Source organism: Myxine glutinosa, unplaced genomic scaffold, assembly GCF_964187855.1.
Source record: "Myxine glutinosa unplaced genomic scaffold, kmMyxGlut1.1 SCAFFOLD_1827, whole genome shotgun sequence".
Lineage (NCBI taxonomy): Eukaryota > Metazoa > Chordata > Myxini > Myxiniformes > Myxinidae > Myxine > Myxine glutinosa.
In genome coordinates, this window is record NW_027617922.1 from 74756 (window position 1) to 80842 (window position 6087).

The 6087-nt window shown below is 38.2% G+C and overlaps 1 long non-coding RNA gene across 1 annotated transcript; it reads right to left on the reverse strand.

Moving 5' to 3' along the window:
• Nucleotides 1-274: 274 nt before the first annotated feature.
• Nucleotides 275-1325, reverse strand: LOC144889223 (uncharacterized). The gene is made up of 3 exons (XR_013621656.1): nucleotides 1185-1325; nucleotides 759-882; nucleotides 275-538 (listed from the first exon to the last, which is right to left on the reverse strand). It is a non-coding gene; the product is annotated as an uncharacterized LOC144889223 (long non-coding RNA).
• Between the last annotated feature and the right edge of the window lie 4762 nt (nucleotides 1326-6087).

The window sequence follows — 6087 nt, forward strand, 5'->3', positions numbered from 1 at the left end:
ACAAAGCTAATAATTCATTAAACAACATTTCTATTCACCCCACCCAGATTAGCTAATTTAATTAGTGGTAATAAAAAAAAATTTAAATAAATTAAAATCATAAGCCACACCCACACAGACCACGCCCACACAGACCCCGCCCACACAGACCCCGCCCACACAGACCCCGCCCACACAGACCACACCCATCATCCCCCACCCTCCGTGCACCCCCACCCTTGACCCTTCACCCCCCTCATCCCACCCCCACCTTCCCCACACACACAAGGGGAGGGGAGGGGTGGGATGAGGGGGGTGAAGGGTCTTTGGCAGGGGTGCACCTCCCCGTTCCCTCCTTTATTCTCTTTTTGTAATTAATAATTAAATAATTGTAAACAAAACAAATATATATAAATATTGAAAACATTAAAATCTTTATATTATTAAAACATTTTTCTTGAGGTATACATTCAACTTCTCCCCAGCATAAGTCATCAATTTCTTCCCAGCACAAGTCAAAGGTTGGTTCAGCAGATGTCTTCAGGTTTTGAATCTCTTTCTATTAAAGACAAGAGGGGAGAGATATTTATTTCATATTTATGTTCCATGTCAAAGCGTCTTGAAAAGCGCTATACAAAATAAATGTATTATTATTATTATTATTAATATAGGGTCGGATGCCCTTCCTGACACCAACCCTGAATCACCTCTTACGATGCGCAGGGATATGGTGTACCTATTATAAACGGTGAACCACACACACGTACACACATGCTTACCTCGAAAAAATCCAGCTTAGCGTCAAGATCGTTGAGTTGAAAATGTAGAGGTTCACAGGTTGGTAGGAAATAACCATTCCTATGGAGTCCAAAATCGTCCCACTCCAAGCTTTGGTCTTCGAGGCTGCAAACAAAATAAGGAGAAATTACTATGCTGAAGTAAGCTTGACAAAACATCACACACACACACACACATACACACACACATACACACACACATACACACACACACACATACACACACACACTTGTGCAGAAAATGAAAAGTGCAGGAAAATACACACACAATCTCATTTTTTCATTTCTGTTCCTCACAATTCGATCTCTCTATTTTAATCACAGACACACATGCACACACATACACATACACACACACACATGCACACACACATGCACACACCTCTCGTTTTTTATTTTCTATCATACCTTTCACGTGAATTTTCTAAGAACGGTGAAACATTGAATTCATTCTGAGCCCACCATCTCGGAGGTAGGTTATTCAAACCCGTATTCAGTTCGTTGTGGAACTCTTGAGAAACAACTTGAAATTCTGCCAGGATATTTACAATATTTGAATTGCTGCAATGAATAGGAAAAATAAATTATTAGTTGTATAATTAATCACATACAAAGCTCTCATTAACAGTGTTTAATACCAAATGAACTTACCAATGTCCTGGCGAGTATTCTTCATCAGAGGAAAGACTGGAATAAGACAAGCTCATCTTCGTTCACAATGTTTAAATGTCCCATTCGGAGACCTCTCTTTTTATAATGAACAAAATGTATTTCGGGGAACTGAAGTGCTTGTCAGCTTTTGGAAACTGAGGGCGTGTGTTTGTGAAAAACAGGAAACAAGACAAAGAGAATTCCTTGGAAGTTATCCAAGTGAAACAACGTCATTTCTCAACAGTGAGCTATTAATTAGAAAAGGTTCGAGTGGTATATAAATGGAAAACAAAATGAATGTAAAAAATATCAAATAAGTATAATTGAAAAGGCAACTGGTAAAAAAGTTCACAAAACAAATAAGAGAATTAATTTAAATACCGGTGAGTTGGATGAGACGGTGAGGAGAGTTGTAGGAGAATTAAATTATTTCCCACGCATAAACAAATATTTGTCGGATCGATGTTTGAGTGGGTTATATTCACCAGATGATATTAAGAGTAAAAGGTTAAAAGGTCCATGAGGTCAGAAGGATCACAGGTGTTTAAGTGGTCTAATGAATAAGGATAACATGTCAAAAGGTTAGAAGGTTCGTAAAGAACAGGGTGAGAGAAATAGAGGTCTTTGTCTTTAGGGTCAATATGGAAGTGAATGGGTCAAAGATTAATCTGCCAGATGATATGTAGAAGAAGGATGATAGGTCTATAAGAGAAAACAAATATTTGTAGTGTTTGAGTGGTCTAATGAACAACATTAAGGATAGGTACTACAGACAAAAGGTTCATAAAGATGAGGGTGGGAGAAATAGAGGTGTTTATGATTTTTGAAAAAGACAAGGGGGTAAATGACATTAGATAGGGATTTCCCATGTTAAACGGAGGTGTCCCAGAAGCAACATTATTACACTACTCTTGTGTTAGTGTTGAAAAACCACTTTTCGCACTTGTGTTGGTGCAGGAAACCACTTTTGCACTTGTATTAGTGTGGAAAACCACTTTTCGCACTTGTGTTAGTGTTGAAAAACCACTTTTTGCACTTGTGTTAGTGTTGAAAAACCACTTTTCGCACTTGTGTTGGTGCAGGAAACCACTTTTGCACTTGTATTAGTGTGGAAAAAACACTTTTTGCACTTGTGATAGTGTTGAAAAACCACTTTTCGCACTTGTGTTAGTGTTGAAAAACCACTTTTAGCACTTGTGTTAGTGTTGAAAAACCACTTTTCGCACTTGTGTTAGTGTTGAAAAACCACTTTTCGCACTTGTGTTGGTGCAGGAAACACTTTTGCACTTGTATTAGTGTGAAAAAACACTTTTTGCACTTGTGATAGTGTTGAAAAACCACTTTTCGCACTTGTGTTAGTGTTGAAAAACCACTTTTCACACTTGTGTTGGTGCAGGAAACCACTTTTGCACTTGTATTAGTGTGGAAAAAACACTTTTTGCACTTGTGTTAGTGTTGAAAAACCACTTTTCGCACTTCTGTTAGTGTTGAAAAACCACTTTTCGCACTTGTATTGGTGCAGGAAACCACTTTTGCACTTGTATTAGTGTGGAAAAACCACTTTTCGCACTTGTGTTAGTGTTGAAAAAACACTTTTCGCACTTGTGTTAGTGTTGAAAAACCACTTTTCGCACTTGTGTTAGTGTTGAAAAACCACTTTTCGCACTTGTGTTGATGCAGGAAACCACTTTTGCACTTGTATTAGTGTGGAAAAAACACTTTTCGCACTTGTGATAGTGTTGAAAAACCACTTTTCGCACTTGTGTTAGTGTTGAAAAACCACTTTTCGCACTTGTGTTGGTGCAGGAAACCACTTTTGCACTTGTATTAGTGTGGAAAAAACACTTTTCGCACTTGTGATAGTGTTGAAAAACCACTTTTCGCACTTGTGTTAGTGTTGAAAAACCACTTTTCGCACTTGTGTTAGTGCAGGAAACCACTTTTGCACATGTATTAGTGTGGAAAAAACACTTTTTGCACTTTTGATAGTGTTGAAAAACCACCTTTCGCACTTGTGTTAGTGTTGAAAAACCACTTTTCGCACTTGTGTTGGTGCAGGAAACCACTTTTGCACTTGTATTATTGTGGAAAAACCACTTTTCGCACTTGTGTTAGTGTTGAAAAACCACTTTTCACACTTGTGTTAGTGTTGAAAAACCACTTTTCGCACTTGTGTTAGTGTTGAAAAACCACTTTTCGCACTTGTGTTAGTGTTGAAAAATCACTTTTCGCACTTCTGTTAGTGCAGGAAACCACTTTTGCACTTGTATTAGTGTGGAAAAAACACTTTTCGCACTTGTGTTAGTGTTGAAAAACCACTTTTCGCACTTGTGTTAGTGTTGAAAAACCACTTTTCGCACTTGTGTAAGTGTTGAAAAACCACTTTTCGCACTTGTGTTAGTGTTGAAAAACCACTTTTCGCACTTGTGTTAGTGTTGAAAAACCACTTTTCGCACTTGTGTTGGTGCAGGAAACCACTTTTGCACTTGTATTAGTGTGGAAAAAACACTTTTTGCACTTGTGATAGTGTTGAAAAACCACTTTTCGCACTTGTGTTAGTGTTGAAAAACCACTTTTCGCACTTGTGTTGGTGCAGGAAACCACTTTTGCACTTGTATTAGTGTGGAAAAACCACTTTTTGCACTTGTGTTAGTGTTGAAAAACCACTTTTCGCACTTGTGTTAGTGTTGAAAAACCACTTTTCGCACTTGTGTTGGTGCAGGAAACCACTTTTACACTTGTATTAGTGTGGAAAAACCACTTTTCGCACTTGTGTTAGTGTTGAAAAACCACTTTTCGCACTTGTGTTAGTGTTGAAAAACCACTTTTCGCACTTGTGGTAGTGTTGAAAAACCACTTTTCGCACTTGTGTTGGTGCAGGAAACCACTTTTGCACTTGTATTAGTGTGGAAAAAACACTTTTTGCACTTGTGATAGTGTTGAAAAACCACTTTTCGCACTTCTGTTAGTGTTGAAAAACCACTTTTCACACTTGTGTTGGTGCAGGAAACCACTTTTGCACTTGTATTAGTGTGGAAAAAACACTTTTTGCACTTGTGATAGTGTTGAAAAACCACTTTTCGCACTTGTGTTAGTGTTGAAAAAACCACTTTTCGCACTTGTGTTAGTGTTGAAAAACCACTTTTCGTACTTGTGTTGGTGCAGGAAACCACTTTTGCACTTGTATTAGTGTGGAAAAAACACTTTTTGCACTTGTGATAGTGTTGAAAAACCACTTTTCACACTTGTGTTAGTGTTGAAAAACCACTTTTCGCACTTGTGTTGGTGCAGGAAACCACTTTTGCACTTGTATTAGTGTGGAAAAACCACTTTTCGCACTTGTGTTAGTGTTGAAAAACCACTTTTCGCACTTGTGTTAGTGTTGAAAAACCACTTTTCGCACTTGTGTTGGTGCAGGAAACCACTTTTGCACTTGTATTAGTGTGGAAAAACCACTTTTCGCACTTGCGTTAGTGTTGAAAAACCACTTTTCGCACTTGTGTTAGTGTTGAAAAACCACTTTTCGCACTTGTGTTGGTGCAGGAAACCACTTTTGCACTTGTATTAGTGTGGAAAAAACACTTTTGCACTTGTGATAGTGTTGAAAAACCACTTTTCGCACTTGTGTTAGTGTTGAAAAACCACTTTTCGCACTTGTGTTGGTGCAGGAAACCACTTTTGCACTTGTATTAGTGTGGAAAAACCACTTTTCGCACTTGTGTTAGTGTTGAAAAACCACTTTTCGCACTTGTGTTAGTGTTGAAAAACCACTTTTCGCACTTGTGTTGGTGCAGGAAACCACTTTTGCACTTGTATTAGTGTGGAAAAAACACTTTTTGCACTTGTGATAGTGTTGAAAAACACTTTTCGCACTTCTGTTAGTGTTGAAAAACCACTTTTCGCACTTGTGTTGGTGCAGGAAACCACTTTTGCACTTGTATTAGTGTGGAAAAAACACTTTTTGCACTTGTGATAGTGTTGAAAAACCACTTTTCGCACTTGTGTTAGTGTTGAAAAACCACTTTTCGCACTTGTGTTGGTGCAGGAAACCACTTTTGCACTTGTATTAGTGTGGAAAAACCACTTTTCGCACTTGTGTTAGTGTTGAAAAACCACTTTTCGCACTTGTGTTCGTGTTGAAAAACCACTTTTCGCGCTTGTGTTGGTGCAGGAAACCACTTTTGCACTTGTATTAGTGTGGAAAAAACACTTTTTGCACTTGTGATAGTGTTGAAAAACCACTTTTCGCACTTGTGTTAGTGTTGAAAAACCACTTTTCGCACTTGTGTTGGTGCAGGAAACCACTTTTGCACTTGTTTTATTGTGGAAAACTACTTTTCGGACTTGTGTTAGTGTTGAAAAACCACTTTTCGCACTTGTGTTAGTGTTGAAAAACCACTTTTCGCACTTGTGTTGGTGCAGTAAACCACTTTTGCACTTGCATTAGTGTGGAAAAAACACTTTTTGCACTTGTGATAGTGTTGAAAAACCACTTTTCGCACTTGTGTTAGTGTTGAAAAACCACTTTCGCACTTGTGTTGGTGCAGGAAACCACTTTTGCACTTGTATTAGTGTGGAAAAACCACTTTTCGCACTTGTGTTAGTGTTGAAAAACCACTTTTCGCACTTGTGTTAGTGTTGAAAAACCACTTTTCGCACT